This window comes from Rhipicephalus sanguineus, chromosome 2 (assembly GCF_013339695.2).
Source record: "Rhipicephalus sanguineus isolate Rsan-2018 chromosome 2, BIME_Rsan_1.4, whole genome shotgun sequence".
Lineage (NCBI taxonomy): Eukaryota > Metazoa > Arthropoda > Arachnida > Ixodida > Ixodidae > Rhipicephalus > Rhipicephalus sanguineus.
The window spans coordinates 222,206,683-222,223,146 of record NC_051177.1 but is presented as its reverse complement, the minus strand read 5'-3'; the positions used below and the strand labels follow the sequence as shown (position 1 = coordinate 222,223,146).

Sequence of the window (16,464 nt, the reverse complement as noted above, 5' to 3'; positions counted from 1 at the left end):
AAAGTTCATGGGTAAGCTCAAAATGTTTGAAACCAGTTCGCATCAGATCTAAAACAGCAAGAGCGTCAGTCTTGTACGATGCAACATCGCTGTCCATAAAAATTAAAAAAGTCATCCACGTATCTGAAAACGTGCGTCATATTAGTCTTAGTGAAACCTTCCGAAATGGATCTGTCAAGTATGGCCAAATAAGGTAACTGACGATGGGAGCGATGCAAGACGCAATACATATACCGGCTTTTTGAAGGTGACGTTTTCCATCCAATAGGATGTACGTCGACTGAAGGTAGAACCTAAGAAGCGCTAAACACCCGCTAACGCTGACACCAGACTGAGTCTCGAAAATAGAGGCACCAAACTCATCTATACATTCTTCACTGCATTGTAACAATGAATCATGCGGAATAGAGTAATACAGGTCCTTGACGTCCACCGAAAAAGCGAAGAGACTCTTATTCCAACGCGACGAAATGAAATCCTGTGCTTCACATGAATTTTTTTACCAGAAACAGATCGTTCACTTCTAAGCGTTTCAAAGTTCTCTGCAGGTAGAGCGCAACACATTTTTGCCAGGTACCATTTTCAGATACTATTAGCCTAAACGGCATGTCGATTTTGTGCGTTTTCGCGCTAAAGAAGGCTTCAAGGAAATCTTCCTTGGCGTCTGACATGTTCTTATGGACGCTTTCAAGATTTAACCAGCGAAGCAGGCTCTTAGCTTTAATTTCGATATTTTTCACTGAAACTTCATCATAACAGTCAAAAAGGGCCGAAACCGCGTGGGATGCTTTTTCCAGGTACTTTTTAACGGACATTACGGCAAAGCCGCCCTCTTTGTCAGCAGGTAACACGCATAAAGATTGCTCTTTTATAAAGCCTACTACGCGTTTCAAGCGAATATTCCAAACACTTGGCTTACACCGACTCAGGACATCCACGCCGTCCGCTATGCAGCGGTCTTGCTCTTGTGGTGGAGCACGCCGAGAGACTTGTCTCACGGTAGCCGAGAGGTCGTGCGGGGAACGCTTAGGCTCAAACGCGAACTTCGGTCCCAGGGAGAGCACGTTGGTGACATGCTGGGGCAAGTTCCTCTCTTCTATCCCCTCCTGTCGTTTGCGCTGTTAAGCACTCTTTATCATGTTGTACCAACACGCCCAATCCTACTGTCTCTTAGATACAACGCTAATGTTATTTTTACGGCTGCCAATAACTACGTAAGATATGTTCCGCTGTGCAGAGAAAGAATAAGCGAGTAATAGACCAGAAGCGGACTGACATTTATTTTGTAAAACACACCAACAAATTCACTGACTGCCGTGCAGGTGTGGTGTATAAGGTTCCTTTTAGTAGCGGCCGCTTCTACGTAGGACAGAGGGGTTGCTGTACGAATTCAATAGCACGTATTCCATCGAACTTCATTGAATACGGGTATTCGAGCAATTGCTTCAGAGAAAGATACCTGGCAATTCGCTCTATCTACTTACCTGCAGAACTGCTCAGTCTCACTTTTAGCTTTTCAGACCCTATTCGCATGCGTGATTCTCAGGTGCTAGTTCAGTTCCTCTCAGAGGAGGTCCCTGGTGGTTGTAAAGCCTTGAGTATAGATATTGGAGACCTTTATTACTCCTTGACGCATGAAGGGTTGTTAAGATGTGCTAAAGACTGTTTTAGTGAGCACGTACAGGAAACAGTTTTCAATGATAACTGTGGGGCTTCTGCGGGGAGTTTTCTAGAAATCCTTTCAATTTATTTAAAGTCGAATGTGAAATATTGAATCCATGTGTCGCAGGAGACTTGGTCCTTTGTTGATTCCTCTCAAAATGCATTCACGTTATGAATGCGGTATCGAATATGGTATCGCGAACATAGGAGTTCTAGCTGTAATCTACAACGTTCTAATCATTTTTTTTAATGCGAAGCTTTTCTTAGCGAACCTCTGGCACTTTGAGCGTTTCTATCTACGTATCTATCTATCTATCTATCTATCTAGCCGCCTATGCGAAGCATTTCTTATGGAATCTCTGGCACTTTGAGGGTTTCTATCTACGTATCTATCTATCTATCTATCTATCTATCTATCTAGCCGCCTACGTCAGGGTGCTCTCATGATCGTCCCCTTAACTTGGTGTAGACCAAAATTTGCATGGGAGAGTAAGAGGATTTGACGAATATGATTGTGGGTCATGACATGAATAACGTTAAAATCCTGTCGCGTACGTCGTCAAACCCTTTCCACTATACACGTGTGGCACATACCCGTCTACGATGGGCCGCGGTGTACGGGTATGCGCCACAGGTGATTGACAGTTTATATCTACCCAGGAACGGCCATTGGTAACTACTTAAATGCTAGAGCGCTAAGGAAAACCAACATCGGTAGCGTTGAATCAAAGAATGGAAAAAATGAAAATTAGATCCCAGCAGGAATCGAACCCATGCATTCTGCGTGGCAATCAGGTATTCTACCACTGAGCCGCAGCAGGTCTATAAACCGGTTTGGAAAAAGAGCCCACGCAGGCGTAATATCGGTGCAACGTCAATTGTGGTTGTGGTGCTGGCTATCTAATTTTACAAGAACGCAATAAACACTACATGAGATGTGTACTCCTACGATACAGGCGTCATATCAGATTAACGTCTGTAGTTAGAGTGTTGGCTCCGCTTTTATAGAAGTCTCATAAATATTACGTTTGTATTCCTATGGTTCAGCAAGCTATATTCAAGCATTGCTCGACCCCGGATGATTATATTAACGAAAGTTACATATGATATCCACATCACCGCACCGTACAGCGCACTTCGTCCCCCAGAACGACGCAGTGTCCTCTTCATTTCTTACGAGGCTGGGCGATGGCCTCATGCTGACCGAGGATGATGCCAGATTGATTGACAGCCGCTTTGTAGACTAGGCTACGTAGGGCGCATACGCCCAGGTAGTCTACGAATACGACAAACACCATCCACTAATGTTGGTCTATGTAGCACTATCCAGGCCTACGAGCCTCGATGGCCTATACCTTACCAACGCGAAGGGTGACTTCAGGTTCCCACATGTCACCGGCTCTATCGGCAGACAATTTGTCGTCGAAGTGACCGAGGCATCCAGGATTTCCAACACCATACTTCACTACACATGAACCCCTCGTCTCCGCGATCACGACCGGATCCGATAACAAGTCACGACCAGCTGCTGGTGCTCACTGATCACGGTGATGATGCCCTTGTTCAAGAACTGTCAAGAACTTCTTGCACACATGCACACGGGTTCGTGAAACGTGCGTGCGTTCTCGGGACACGTATAAGCACTACATATCAGCTTACCGCTTCTGGTGTTGGTAATACCCACGTTGCCATTGGCAGCGTTACCCAGCCGTAAACAACTGGATATATAACACGTATGCGTCTTTTCAACATACATATGTGTGCGTATAAAATTTATACAAATCTTTAGCGTCATTTTGCAACGTTCCGCTCAGTAAAAAAAGTTACGCCACAGTCACCTACCCACCGCATGCTTCGCATGCGGTGGGTCGCATGCGGTGCTTCGCATGCGACTCCCACGGTACGTGGGATCTGCCGAATTTTTTTTTCCCCGTGAGCCCTGATGACGTGATGAAAAGTGTCAAAGAAACCGGTCCTGATATAGATAAAATCTCAGCACGACACTTAGAACTTGTAGTATACATTATTTCTGAACCACTTTCTATAATTATAAATCTTGCGTTCAAGCATGGCGGTTTCCCTACTTCTCTAAAGATAGCTAAAGTTCTTTCGATTTTTAAAAAGGGTGATAAGCAATCTGCTTCCAACTATCGCCCCATCTGTATTTTGTCTGCCCTGAGTAAAGTCATCGAAAAGCTATTTATAATTCGCCTAAACAAGTACCTGAATAAATTTAATATATTGAAGCGCTGTCAATTTGGCTTTCGCGCTGGAAGTTCTACTAACCTTGCTCTTCATTCCCTATCAGACTTCATTAAACGCTCCATTGATTCAGGATTTGTAGTTGGCTCAGTTTTCTTAGACTTCACAAAGGCATTCGATACCATTAATAATCCCATTTTTTCCGTAACTCGAAGCATACGGTATTACAGGCCCACCCCTCAAATTTTTAAACAGTTACCTCCTTCACAGAAAGCTTACGGTTTACATATCGGGCTCATTTTCTTCTAGTAAAACAATAAATCAAGGGGTGCCTCAAGGGTCATTACTGAGTCCGTTACTTTTTTGTTTACACTAATGACCTTCCTGACATTATACGCTTGACTCACGGCGTTTTATATGCTGACGATACTACCATTTCCTTTGCTGATAGATGTATTTATACCGTCACTAATAAATTAAATGCTGTACTTCGTAGCGTGTCAAAATGGTGCCAGGAAAAGTTTTTAATTATTAATCCAAATAAATCTAAATTTATGGTTTTTAGATCAGCTCAACGAAAGTTAACCTCCTCACCAGCAATCACAGTTCACTCTCATTTGATTAATGTATGCGACAGAGTATCATTTCTTGGCGTTCACCTCGATGCTAACCTTAACTTCGCTCTCCATATTGCTCACATTAGAAAAACGGCAGCATTCGGCATTACTCAAAGCTCGCTCATATTTTTCTCATAAAACACTCCTTTCTATTTACTTCGCATTCATTCATTCTCATTGGCATCGCATCATGGGGGAATACTTACCAATGTCATCTTTCACCCATACAACATGTACAAAATCAAGCTCTTCGCGCTCTTTTTAACTGCTCTCGCGACAGTAGCACCGTTTCCCTTCTTCAGTGCAATAAGATCTAAACTGTTAGCAACCTATTTCGGTTTAATCTAATAATGTTTCTGCATAAACAAGTAAGAAATCAACTTTCTGCTAATTGCATTGTTCCTAAGATGTTAGTTAATTCTAACACAACCAGGTTGCGGCTAACAATAACTTTTTACTTCCTGAGGTTCATACTAACTATGGTAAATCATCATCTGTCTTCTGTACCATCTCCATATGGAATAATTTGCCCACTTCACTAAAATGTAAAGTTTCTTTAATTTCATTTAAAAACTCATTAAAAGAGCATCTGTTAAATAGTTGATCTGTTTTTGTGTTGCTTCACACTGTATTTATTATTTGTTTTTTTTTATTCCATGGCCTTTTGTTTTTCAATCTGCTTTGTGTATTGTTTGTGTCTGCGATTCTAACAGCTGCTTATCCTTGTTTTATTTATTTGTAATCATCACCGAGGGTCCCGTTCCAGTCGTGTACTTTGGAACCCTCGTATCTATATTTTACTCCCTGTAACAGCCTTTTATATCATGATAATAGAATTTTTGATTCATTCATTCATTGATTATCGCTGTATAACCAATTCGCCACGAAATAATGCTGCTTCTTATATTACCATGTCTAATATACCCACATTCCGGATAGCTGGCACACACGTAGACGTCGCGGAATGATTACCTTTTCGGCTGGTCTGCCGGCCTCTTCATTTTCCTGTGATCCGATCTGTGAGTGTACTCCCAGCAGTACGATGTTGTCACAGTTGCGCCTGTACGGTGTCGAAATTTTCTGATACGAATTGCCTAAGTCCGCTTGCTGCTCATCATTGCAGAGTGGTGCATGGAAGCTTGGTGCGTTCAGACAGCCACTTGGCACGTTCTTCGTGCACCGCACTGAGTGAGGTGCTACGGAAACCAGCGGAAGTCTTTCTTCGGTGCCTTGTTTCTCTCGATCGAGTTGTTTGTGGACAGCTAACGGCCGCCTAAAATGTTTTCCTGACCATGTGACCGATGCGCGACGCACACGCTCGTCGCGAGTTTTCTATTGCACCGGGCGTCGGCGACGGTCACGCTACATCGCCTGACAAGCTTGTCCGCGCGGCGAAACAAACAGCTTCTGACCATCGTGGTGGTCATGGCGACGCCGTATTCTCTCTCGTGATTCGAGCTCTGAAAAATTAGCCCACTGAGGCTGACTCGCTTTCCAACATACTTAGCGATAGCATGCTACCAGGCCACACGAAGCTTTGAGTAGTCATGCCTATCATCTGTAACGCATCTTCTGTGACGGCCTCGTAAAGAAAACGTTTAGAAATACAACTAGAAGAGCCGCCAAAATTTCGTTTTCTGCACTATGGTGTGGCCTTGGCAGCGGCCCTTCGTTGGATACGAAACATAATTTTATGGTACGCCAAGTTTCTGCCATACGTACATACTGCGTCGAAATAATATCTCAGAAACGCAGATTACCAAGCGACTGCCAAAGTATATTTTTCTTCCCTTTCGAATAACGCGCAACGGTTGGCCGTGTGCACTTGAACTCGCGCCTGAAGAAGTCTCCGGGCTGTTTGGGTGCGGGAGGAGGCCGTCAGCGGCGCATGCAAGACAACTGTGTCGCATAATGTGTGCGCTGAGCTTTGGCGGCAAATCTTCGAGGCTATTCGAGAGTGTTTTACTATGCCAGCTATCTTCTCTGAAAGGCAGAGCCGAGGGTTCTGTCTCTAAGGACCACGCGGACAGCTCGGTTTTCGTTTGCGGCTGTGCCTGTTGACCTCTCATCTTTGTCTACTTCTTCGCATTTTATGACAGTTCAGTATCACAGCCAATTCGCCCAGCAACACATTTTATTTACATTGATCAAGCCACGCACAAAAGACACCGTCACGTGTTTTTAGTACGCTGCTTCATCAATATCATGGCTCACCACCATATTAAGTAAGCTTGATTGAACAAGATTTTTTTAGCTCAGTGGTGCAAGACCGCTAACCTCCCCCTAAATACAGATAAGATCCAAGTCACGACTTTCATTCAGCAAACTGTATGCTCTGTTATTTCTGTATCGGTATATAAGGCTTGCGAGATCAGTCCTCGTCGGTATGACTTAACACTTTACATTAAGCGAGTTGCTATGCGGGATGGTCGATCTCTCGGCTCTCTTTGCAGATTATCGAGAGAATTCAGTTCTCCAATACCTTTCAGGAGGACGTCTGTTTCCCAACCTCAATATGCGCCTGTGATCTGGCATGACATTTCTAAATCCTACATTAACACCACTGAGTGTTGGTTGGATGGTTGAAAAACTTTATTTGGGTCCTGCAAGGCGCGCGTCAGCGCGCAGCGGGCGACTCCCACGTCGGGACCGTCAGACCAAGCCTGCCGGCCGTGTCACCGAAAAATTCCTGACGGAAAACCATCGCTTCGCTGGAAATGATTCTGGGTCTTCTTCTAGAACTGTTGCATCGTTGCCCTCACTTCATGGTCAACGAAATTGCACTGATCTGCTATTTCTGTTCAAACTTCTTTATGGTATTAAAACATGTCTTGAACTGCACAGTTGTCTTGTTTTTCGATTTCCGCCCAAGAAAAACCAGAGCATAGACCATTTCATGTACGTACTTCCCTCTGCCAACACTTAACTGTCCACAATGTACAAAGACTTTACAATGCGCAGTCATTGTTTTCTTGAGAGCTGTACGCTGTTTGAACGCAGTGTCCTACATCGTACAACTCCTTCTTTCCTTCTTTCTATTTCGCTTTACCTTGGGCTTTACTAGATGCGAAGCATCTTCTGGCGGAGCTCAATCCGGTGGTGGAGGTGTGCGGCGTGACCACCCTCACTGCGCATACGAAAACCCTCTCTACACACCTCCTCTTCCTCTCCACTCCCCCTCCCCATTTCCCCCTCTTCGCTCTTCCTGACCGCTCCCCCCCTGTCCGCTTCCCCTCTAAAACGCGGCTTCGGCATGCCGAAACGCTTCTTCGCATCGCCTCATGGTCCCCTTTCGCGGGAGATGGTCTGATTTTTTTTTTTGCATGTGAACTGCATTTATCAGTGTCCTCCTATATTTTTTTTGTTTTATCTTGACGTGTTTTGTCCTCTTATTTGTATATTATCTGGACTGTCTTCATTTTGTGGCTTATTATTGGTAATATTTCGCGTGCGCCAGCAAAAGCCACTGCGACTGTGCCTGGGCACCCTGCATACATTATTGTTATTACGATTATTATGCATTGCGATGATACAAAACCATCTCACAAAGAAAGAATCTCTAGGCACGCCGTAGCCTCCCCCCTTCTTCCCCAGCCTCATTCTTGCCACACCGCAAGGCGACGTGATCAGCGTCACCCCGGCCGCCTGACCGGGGTCGCTCCAGGAGGTAGCCGTCCCTTTCCTGCCTCCACGCATCGGCTTCTCCTGGCCTGCGGCTTGGCATCTTCGCCTTGGCAGAGCCTCGTCACCTGCGTGCACTGCGTGCGGGGCAGACGAAACGATCGAGCACTCCTTCTGGATATAGCCAGCGTTTCAAGCCCAACGAGCCGCCTTGATCGCCGCACTCCGCCGTCACAGAGGGACCTCCTGTTTCCTGCCCACCGCCACACCCGGGTCTTGAAGGCGGTTCTTCACTTCCTTGTGGACACTGGACTAGACAACCGGCTGTAGAAGCTACCCGCCGCGTGATCTCTTTATTTCCCTCTCGCTATTCCCCTGCAGACGTTGAGACGTTCTCTATGGCGTATTCTCTCCTCAACCTCTCCTCCTCCAACTCGGTTTCAAATCTCATCCCCGCAAAAAATTTCTTTTAACGCAAAAGTGTTTTATGCCAGGGTCCACCAAGATGTGACCTATTTTCGTCACGGATATGACGCTGATAGAATGGACGCTAAGGGATGAAAAACAAAAAAGATGTATGAGAAAAGCTTCCCCTGCAGGGAATCGAACCAGCGACCTCTTGGTCCGCGACGATAAGCGCCAGGCGTTCTACCGATTCCTATGACGGAGGGATCAGCCATGTTTTTTTATTTGTTGTTTTTTGGTACGCGCAAGCTATGGGCGAGGACAGTTTTTCGAACAGCACCATCACCAGCTTGACTGGTCAGTTAATACAATCTTCGCTTGAAAAGCCCTCTGCCGGACAAGATGTGACATCGACAGTGAGAACTGTGCACATGCGCTTGTGCGTGTGCCTTCCTTGTTCCCGTTTTTTACAGCGAAAGCTGTTATGAGATCATTTCACCGGCCGTTTTTGGCGCCGTAGTTGTCCGCCGCCGCCGCCGCCGCCGCCGCCGGTGTCCGTAACCAGTATCGCTCGAAATAAGAAAAAAAACGAAATAAGAAAAAAATTCCAGGATGGAACGAGGTTCGAACCTGGGCCCTCTGCGTGGGAGCCCAGTATTCAACCTCTGAGCCATGCCGGTGCTTGAAACTGCTTTGCAAAAAGGTCCTATACAGGCTTCATGTCGGGAAGGAACCACATTAGCGTATGCAATATAGCGTGGTAAAAGAGTAAAATATGCACCAAGCGTCGCACAACGCGAATTCTGTAACCAGGCGTCACACAATGCGAATTGCGCAACGAGTAGGTTGTTGAATGCTTCCAACCCATTACAAAGGGCGCTGCCATAATTCTTCGTCGTCATCAGGCACAGCATCAACAAAGTGCGCATAATGCCTTACATGCGTTTAGCAGGTACCACGGCTCTCCGTAGAATGACGAAAAATGGCACAGTGCCGCTGCCCTACTTCTCAGAAATTACAATGATTTATAGCGTAGTGGGTTCCTCGCGAGTGCACTTGTTTTGGTTGCCAAGGAAGCCCATAAGCGCATGATCCATTTCCTCGGGGTCTCAGTAAAATTACAATGATTTGGAGCGTAGTGGGTTCCTCGCAAGTGCAATTGTATTGGTTGCCAAGGAAGCCCATAAGCGCATGATCGATTTCCTCGGGGTCTCAGTAAAATTACAATGATTTATAGCGTAGTGGGTTCCTCGCAAGTGCACATGAATAGGTTGCCAAGGAAGCCCATAAGCGCATATTCCATTTCCTCGGGGTCTGAGTAAAGTTCTTCGCCCCCCCCCCCCGTCTCTCTCCCACGTCAACGTGTGTTATACAGCATGACGGGAGAGGGAAATAGAGACCGGGCGTCACCCAATGCAAATTACATAACTGGTGGCCCGTTTAAAGCTTCCAACCCATTACAAAGGGCTCAGCCATAATTCTTCATCGTCATCAGTCGTCGCCTCAACAAAGTGCACATAATGCCTTACAGACGTGTAGCTGGTGCCTCGCTTCTCCGCAGAATGACGAATAATGGCTTAGTAGGTGCTTCCCAACTTCACAAAAACTGTGATTTATGGAGTAGTGGGTACCTTTCTAGTGTACCTTTATTGTAGCCCCAAGAGAGCTTACAACGGGCTCTAGAAACGCCGCTCTTCCAGCTTTCGCTGTGACTGTGCTGCGGTTTCAGCGCAGGCCTGGCATTTTTTCGCGCAGTTTCGGTGGTAATGGATTACCAACTCGCCCAACGCCCAGCACATCAGGGCTCAGCGAAATTGTGATGCCAAGCACGCGTTTCCGTGGTCGCGGGATGAGCGTGCCATGCAAAATCGTTGCAGAAGCTGTCGCACGGCAAGCGCACGAATTGTAGAGAGAAGATGGAAGACGCCATGCCGATGCCGCTCGAAAACTGCCTTCCTGGGACGTCCGGCGCCTACGATCACGGCCGCACTGGAGAGACGAACGTCATTACGCCCGCGCGTCTCCCCAGTCCAGCCATGCTACAATAAAACGCAACGCTTATGCATGCCTCTAACAACTATCAAAAACGATGTCGCGTGATTTTTTTTTTTTTTTTGCATAGGATGCATCGTCCTCACTCACCGGAGTGCTCCTGTGGACACGGTGGTTGAGAACGTCGGACACATTATTCTGGAATGCACAAAATACGCAAATGAAGGAAGAAAGTTATGGAAAAAATAACAAGTTCGGAGAAGCGGCTTTTGGTATTACGAAACATTACTCGGACTTGGATGTGAGCGCGAAGAGACAAGGACGATAGGAAGAAGACACACACACTGTGTCCCGTGTGTGTGTCTTCTTCCTATCGTCCTTGTCTCTTCGCGCTCACATCCAAGAACCATGACAGACCAACAAGCCCGCATCGCTACCCTCGTCAATTACTCGGACCATGTCCATCAAAGCATATGTAGTAAAAGGCAAACAGGTTGAAATATTTTTTTAGGGGACACTCAACTATACAAGCACTTGTGATGAGTAGTCCCGTGGAGTTATCTATAAATTCCACGTGTTATCCAGTATATTATGAATGAAATGTGGGCAGAAATGTGTGCTTGCGAAGCTTTTAGTGTAAAGTTAATTGCCAAACAACTTTCCAGCAGCTGGTCATTTTCTGTCTATTTCCTTCGGTTTCCTATTTCATTTCGTTACTTGTTGAAACATCTAAGGGTAACCATTCGTTATTCCTCTTTTTTTGTTTTTTTGCTGCAGAACCCGTAGAAACGGAGCAGCCGAGGTGCAATATACCTCTCTCTCTACAGCAAACAATTTATAACGGGACATGAATGAACGGAACAGATGTACCGCGAAAACACGGCGTGAGATTGGTGGTACTATCCTTCCAGATGTAAGCGATGGTGGAGGCTTACAGTACTCGAGTGTCGCCGAATGTACAGTGAGGCTGTATGCTGATTGCGTGGTTTCCTCGTCACTCACTGTGTCATTGCAGTCACTCAACGATCACTGTTCCCACTTGAGATGTAACATGATCGCCAATATCATCATCATCATCATCATCAGCCTGTCTACGCCCACTGCAGGGCAAAGGCCTCTCCCATGTTCCGCCAATCAACCCGGTCCTGTGCTTTCTGCTGCCACGTTATACCTACAAACTTCTTAATCTCATCTACCCACCTAATTTTCTGTCTCCCCCTCACGCGTTTGCCATCTCTTGGAATCCAGTCAGTTACCCTTAATGACCACCGGTTATCCTGCCGACGTGCTACGTGCCCGGCCCATATCCATTTCTTCTTCTTGATTTCAACTATGATATCCTTAACCCCCGTTTGTTCCCTGACCCACTCTGCTCTCTTCCTGTCTCTTAAGGTTACACCTATCATTTTCCTTTCCATCGCTCGCTGCGTCGTCCTCAATTTAAGTTGAACCCTCTTTGTAAGTCTCCAGGTTTCTGCTCCGTAGGTAAGTACCGGTAAGATGCAGCTGTTATATACCTTCCTCTTGAGAGATAGTGGTAGACTACCATTCATGATTTGATAATGCTTGCCGAATGAGCCCCATCCCATCCTTATTCTTCTAGTTATTTCACTCTCATGGTTCGGCTCCGCGGTTACTACCTGTCCTAAGTAGACGTACTCCTTTACAACTTCCAGCGTCTCGCCACCTATCGCGAAGCGCTGTTCTCTGCCAAGATTGTTCCACATTACTTTAGTTTTATGCATATTAATTTTCAGACCTACTCTTCTACTTTCCGTATCCAGTTCAGTAATCATGAGCTGTAATTCGTCTCCCGCGTTACTCATCAATGCAATGTCATCAGCGAAGCGCAGGTTACTAAGATACTCTCCATTAACTCTTATCCCTAATTCTTCCCAATCTAGGGCCCTGAAAACCTCCTGTAAACACGCGGTGAATAGCATTGGAGAGATCGTGTCTCCCTGTCGTACGCCCTTCTTTATTGGGATTCTGTCGCTTTCTTTATGAAGGACTATAGTGGCTGTGGATGCGCTGTAGATTTCTTCCATTATGTTTATATAGGCTTCGTCGATGCCCTGATTCCGCAGTGCTTGCATGACTGCTGATATCAACTACTGGACAAAAACTTGGCTGAGAGCCTCGGTGATTTTGCTTTTATATAGGAACCTACGTGAATTTCGTATTTTAGACTGCATGCCTCAGCAGCAACTTCATATTTGATAATGCCCCAGTTTTCTAGAATGCCGTATAATATACCCGCATAGAACGCCCCGAATTCCCTGCGCAATGAAATGCAGCAAGTCCACTGCCATCGTGAGTAGATGCCTCTGTATGAGTCTTAGTAGTCGCTACCCAGCACTTCCACCACAGAGATGAAGGCCACTCTGGAAATTCTTTCGGCGAAATGCTGCATTGGTAGCGTCCTTAAATTTCCAGTGTTAACCAACTTTTGCAACGACGCTTATTCCACGTGCCCCGGTTTTTCAGCGTCTGTTGAATAACTTAATCACTGTTTCGCGGCTTCAAATGCCCGGCCTTTTTATGAGGTGCACTTTTGAGACGATGGAAAAAATCGTATTTCACCGGGCATCTCTTTTGACGTGGCAGCCTGTGAGCGAAATAACAGAAGGGGAGCAGAGCATGCAGCGTAAGGGATCGGAACAAAGTGTAACTCTGATCTTTCCCGCCTTGAATGAGGACACGCACAGACAGCAGCGGCCATCGTCGACCGCCGCTGTTCGACGCCGATAAGAAGCCGCTTATGAGTCGTAAACATTTTGCGGCCCCTCTAGACTGCTGATGCGTCACTGTCAACGAGAGGCCCTTTCTCAGCGCACTCATGCGCACAATATGCAAGAGCTTAGAAGAGAATAGGACATGATGGGACTCGTCGGCTTGGCAATTTTGCCTTTTCTTTCGCTGTAGTTCAACCAGCCATTATAATTTGTATTATCAGAATGAAAGAAAGACAACGGGTATTCCTTGGACGAGCGTACTTATGAGGAAGCAGTCCAGGCTTGTAAAGGCACTGTACAAGACTACTGCATTAATCCCACTGACGCGCAAAAACTACACGGACGGTCAAAGAAAGCTGACTGGACTAACGCTGTGTCCCGTCTGATCCTTTCGCCCTCTGTGTGAAAGGGACACTAAAGAGAAACAATGAATCGGTTTAGATGGATACATTGTGCTCTGAGAACTCTAATGTCGCTAATTTCACCGTCATAGGTTTATTAATAGCGGAGAAAATCAAGTTCACAGTTTCATTTATAAATTTCGCACCGAAATCTCTCTGCGTGACATCGCGGATTTCAATGTGTATTTATTGTATTTTGGCGCCATTGGCTCACCAAAATTACCCCAAACTTGGTATGTTAAAGACACTAAAGAGAAACAATGAATTGGTTTAGATTGATAAAATGTGCTCGGAAAACTCTTGTGTAGTTTATTTCACCACCATAGGTTCATTATTAGAGGAGAAAACCAAGTTAAAAGTTTCATTCTTAAATTTCGCGCCGAACTTTGTAATTCGTGACCTAACAGATGTCAAAGAGCATTGAACGTATTTTGGCGCCACTGGCACGACGAAATTTCCACAAACTCGTTATGTCAAGTCTCTGGCCCCCTCAGAGGACATTGTACTTCGATTTAGCCGATTAGGAACTACGTAGGCCCAAGCAGGCGCCGGCAAATATATGTGACTTCACGGCAAATGGTGCGGGAATTCCAAGCTGGCGTCGCCACCTGTATTTTCTTTTTGCGCGTGTTCTCGCTTATTAAGCGTCTTCTCGCAGAAAGCGTGGTGTTTTCAGTAAAGTGGAAGACTACTTTACTAATGCGAGAGAAATCGTGTTGCTCTTTAGTGTCCCTTTAAGTCTACGGCCCCCTCAGAGGACAGTGTACTTCATTTTTACCGATTAGGAACTACGTAGTCCCTAGTAGGCGCTGTCAAAACATGTGACGTCATGGCGAATGGTGCGGAAGCTTCAAGGTGGCGTCGACACCCACATTTTGTCTTTGCACGTTTTCTCGCTTACTAAGTGGCTTCTCGCAGCAAGCGTGGTGTTTTTGGTATCGTGAAAGAGGTCTTTACGGATATGAGAAAAATGGTTTTGCTCTTTAGTGTCCCTTGAATAACGTCATACGAGCTAGCTCATCAGGCCGTCATTGTGAAGGATACTATATATGTATACATGCACCAAAATCGCACTTGGTACTGTTACGAGCGGCGACGTTGGCCGACGCGGACCCAGGGGGTAGCGTGGAGCTGAGGGGCGGGAGTCGTACCGCAGGCCCAGGGATGTCCAGAACAGCAGGAAGCCGAGGCAGAGAGACCGGCGTTGAGGAAAACTTAACAGACGTTTATTTATATCATAGAGGACAGGATCGTCAGAACGACACCTAGTCCGACCGATCCGTCCCGAGCAGATGCTCTGCTGCTCCTTAAATACGCTTCATTTCCAAGATAGGGAAACTCCTTAACTGCAAATGTCCAATCACAAACGGGCATGCCTTGAAGCTTCATAACTAGCAAACGTCCAATCACAAACGTGCATGCCTTTGGAGGGTCCGTCTCTTCGACACATAGGTCACCGCCCCCGGGATAGCAACGCCAGGGACCACTGCACTCTCACTCTCCACGTCCGACCAGTTCGGAAGAAAGGGGGGCAATGTCACTTCGGGGAACTGAAAAGCCTTTTACGAACAAAGGCACCAGCTTTCACCAAAAACGCACTCGCTGCAAACACGCGTTCCACGGAGGAGACCCGCGCGTAGCTGCCACCTTCCAGCCGAAGCGCCCAGTTCAGGGAAAAGACGGCAGGTGTAGGTGACAAATCTGTTCTCCGAAATGAGGGGGGGGGGGGGTCCAAGAAGCGGGAAGACTCGCTTGGGGACAGCTGGCCCAGGACCCTCGCATCTGCTTTGTAACAGTAAATACCAAGAATGTGGCAGCCAGGCCATTCTGGTAGTCCATTTCAATGAAGGTAAGGACGCCAGGAAAACATGGACGAGAAAGTGCACACACACACACACACTCCTTGGCCGCACTCTTTCCTGTCTCTCTGCGAAGCTCTAATCCCTGTAACTCGCGCTGTAGCCATCAATCCATCGCAAAATAGATTTCGATCTTCTTCACACTCCATCGTCATCGTCTTATCGCAGGTTTCGCGGCGCTGAATGGACTCTCCCAATGATCTCCAACTTATGCGAGCTGATTCCGTTTCGCACGCGCCAGTTTCTTCATTTCTTCGCTCTGCCATCCATGGCCACGCTTCTCACCTTTTGGTATCCTTTCCGATTATCTAAGTGCCCATCTGTGGTCCGTAATTCCCATGACGTCACATGCCTAAGTCCATTTTAATTGTGATATCAATAATACGGGCACTCTCGGCGGATTTTTACTGTCGCCGTCGCCGTCATGCTCCGCATAAGGTCCAGGTCCATATTATCGCGCCGCGCATCGTATGTTCAACGCGCGAGCACGGTGTAAGAATATTCAGGTGTGGACACTGCGCGTGACTAAGCGGCCAGAAAATGTTCGGTCGTCGGTCCGTGAGCGGTGCGCCACCTAATGGCTTGAGGTGGAGAGCGCCCGCGAGTAGCCGAATCACGGTGGTGCTGCGTCATCGCCGCCGCGCTCGCCGTGCCCTCTCCTGTTGCTCTCTCGATTTCGCCCCTCGACGCCGCTTGGCGGATGCACTTTATCCAGCAAAATGGCACAGAAAAATGCACGTTATCAGCAGCATGCGCGTTGCTATGGAGACGACTGCCCCGCTTTTCGTAGCGCCGTCTAAGACGGCGCCGATGAAACTGCAAGTCATCTGATAAGAACCCGAACATAATCTGGACGCGCGTGGATTGCGGTTTCCCATGCGTTGGGGGAAGAGTGTCATCACCTGATTATATTCTTACACCGTGCGCGCGAGTAAAACCGTCGATGGCTCCTCAAACAGAGGGGAAGCGC

The 16,464-nt window shown here is 46.8% G+C and overlaps 2 protein-coding genes across 5 annotated transcripts in view; one reads left to right on the top strand and one right to left on the bottom strand.

The window, feature by feature from the left end:
• Nucleotides 1–16,464, top strand: part of LOC119382249 (pseudouridine-5'-phosphate glycosidase) — a gene marked incomplete in the record, with an annotated part of 1,023,505 nt that overhangs the window by 730,151 nt on the left and 276,890 nt on the right.
• LOC119384112 (CD151 antigen) overlaps nucleotides 1–16,464 on the bottom strand; it is a 367,764-nt gene that overhangs the window by 260,126 nt on the left and 91,174 nt on the right. Inside the window, exon 1 of one of the 4 annotated variants that reach the window (XM_037652408.2) lies at nucleotides 10,650–10,699. The exons of the other annotated variants lie outside the window; for them this stretch is intronic. The gene's annotated coding sequence lies outside the window, so the exon portion shown is untranslated. Of the gene's footprint in view, nucleotides 1–10,649; nucleotides 10,700–16,464 lie in introns of those variants that run through there. 4 annotated transcript variants of the gene reach the window in all.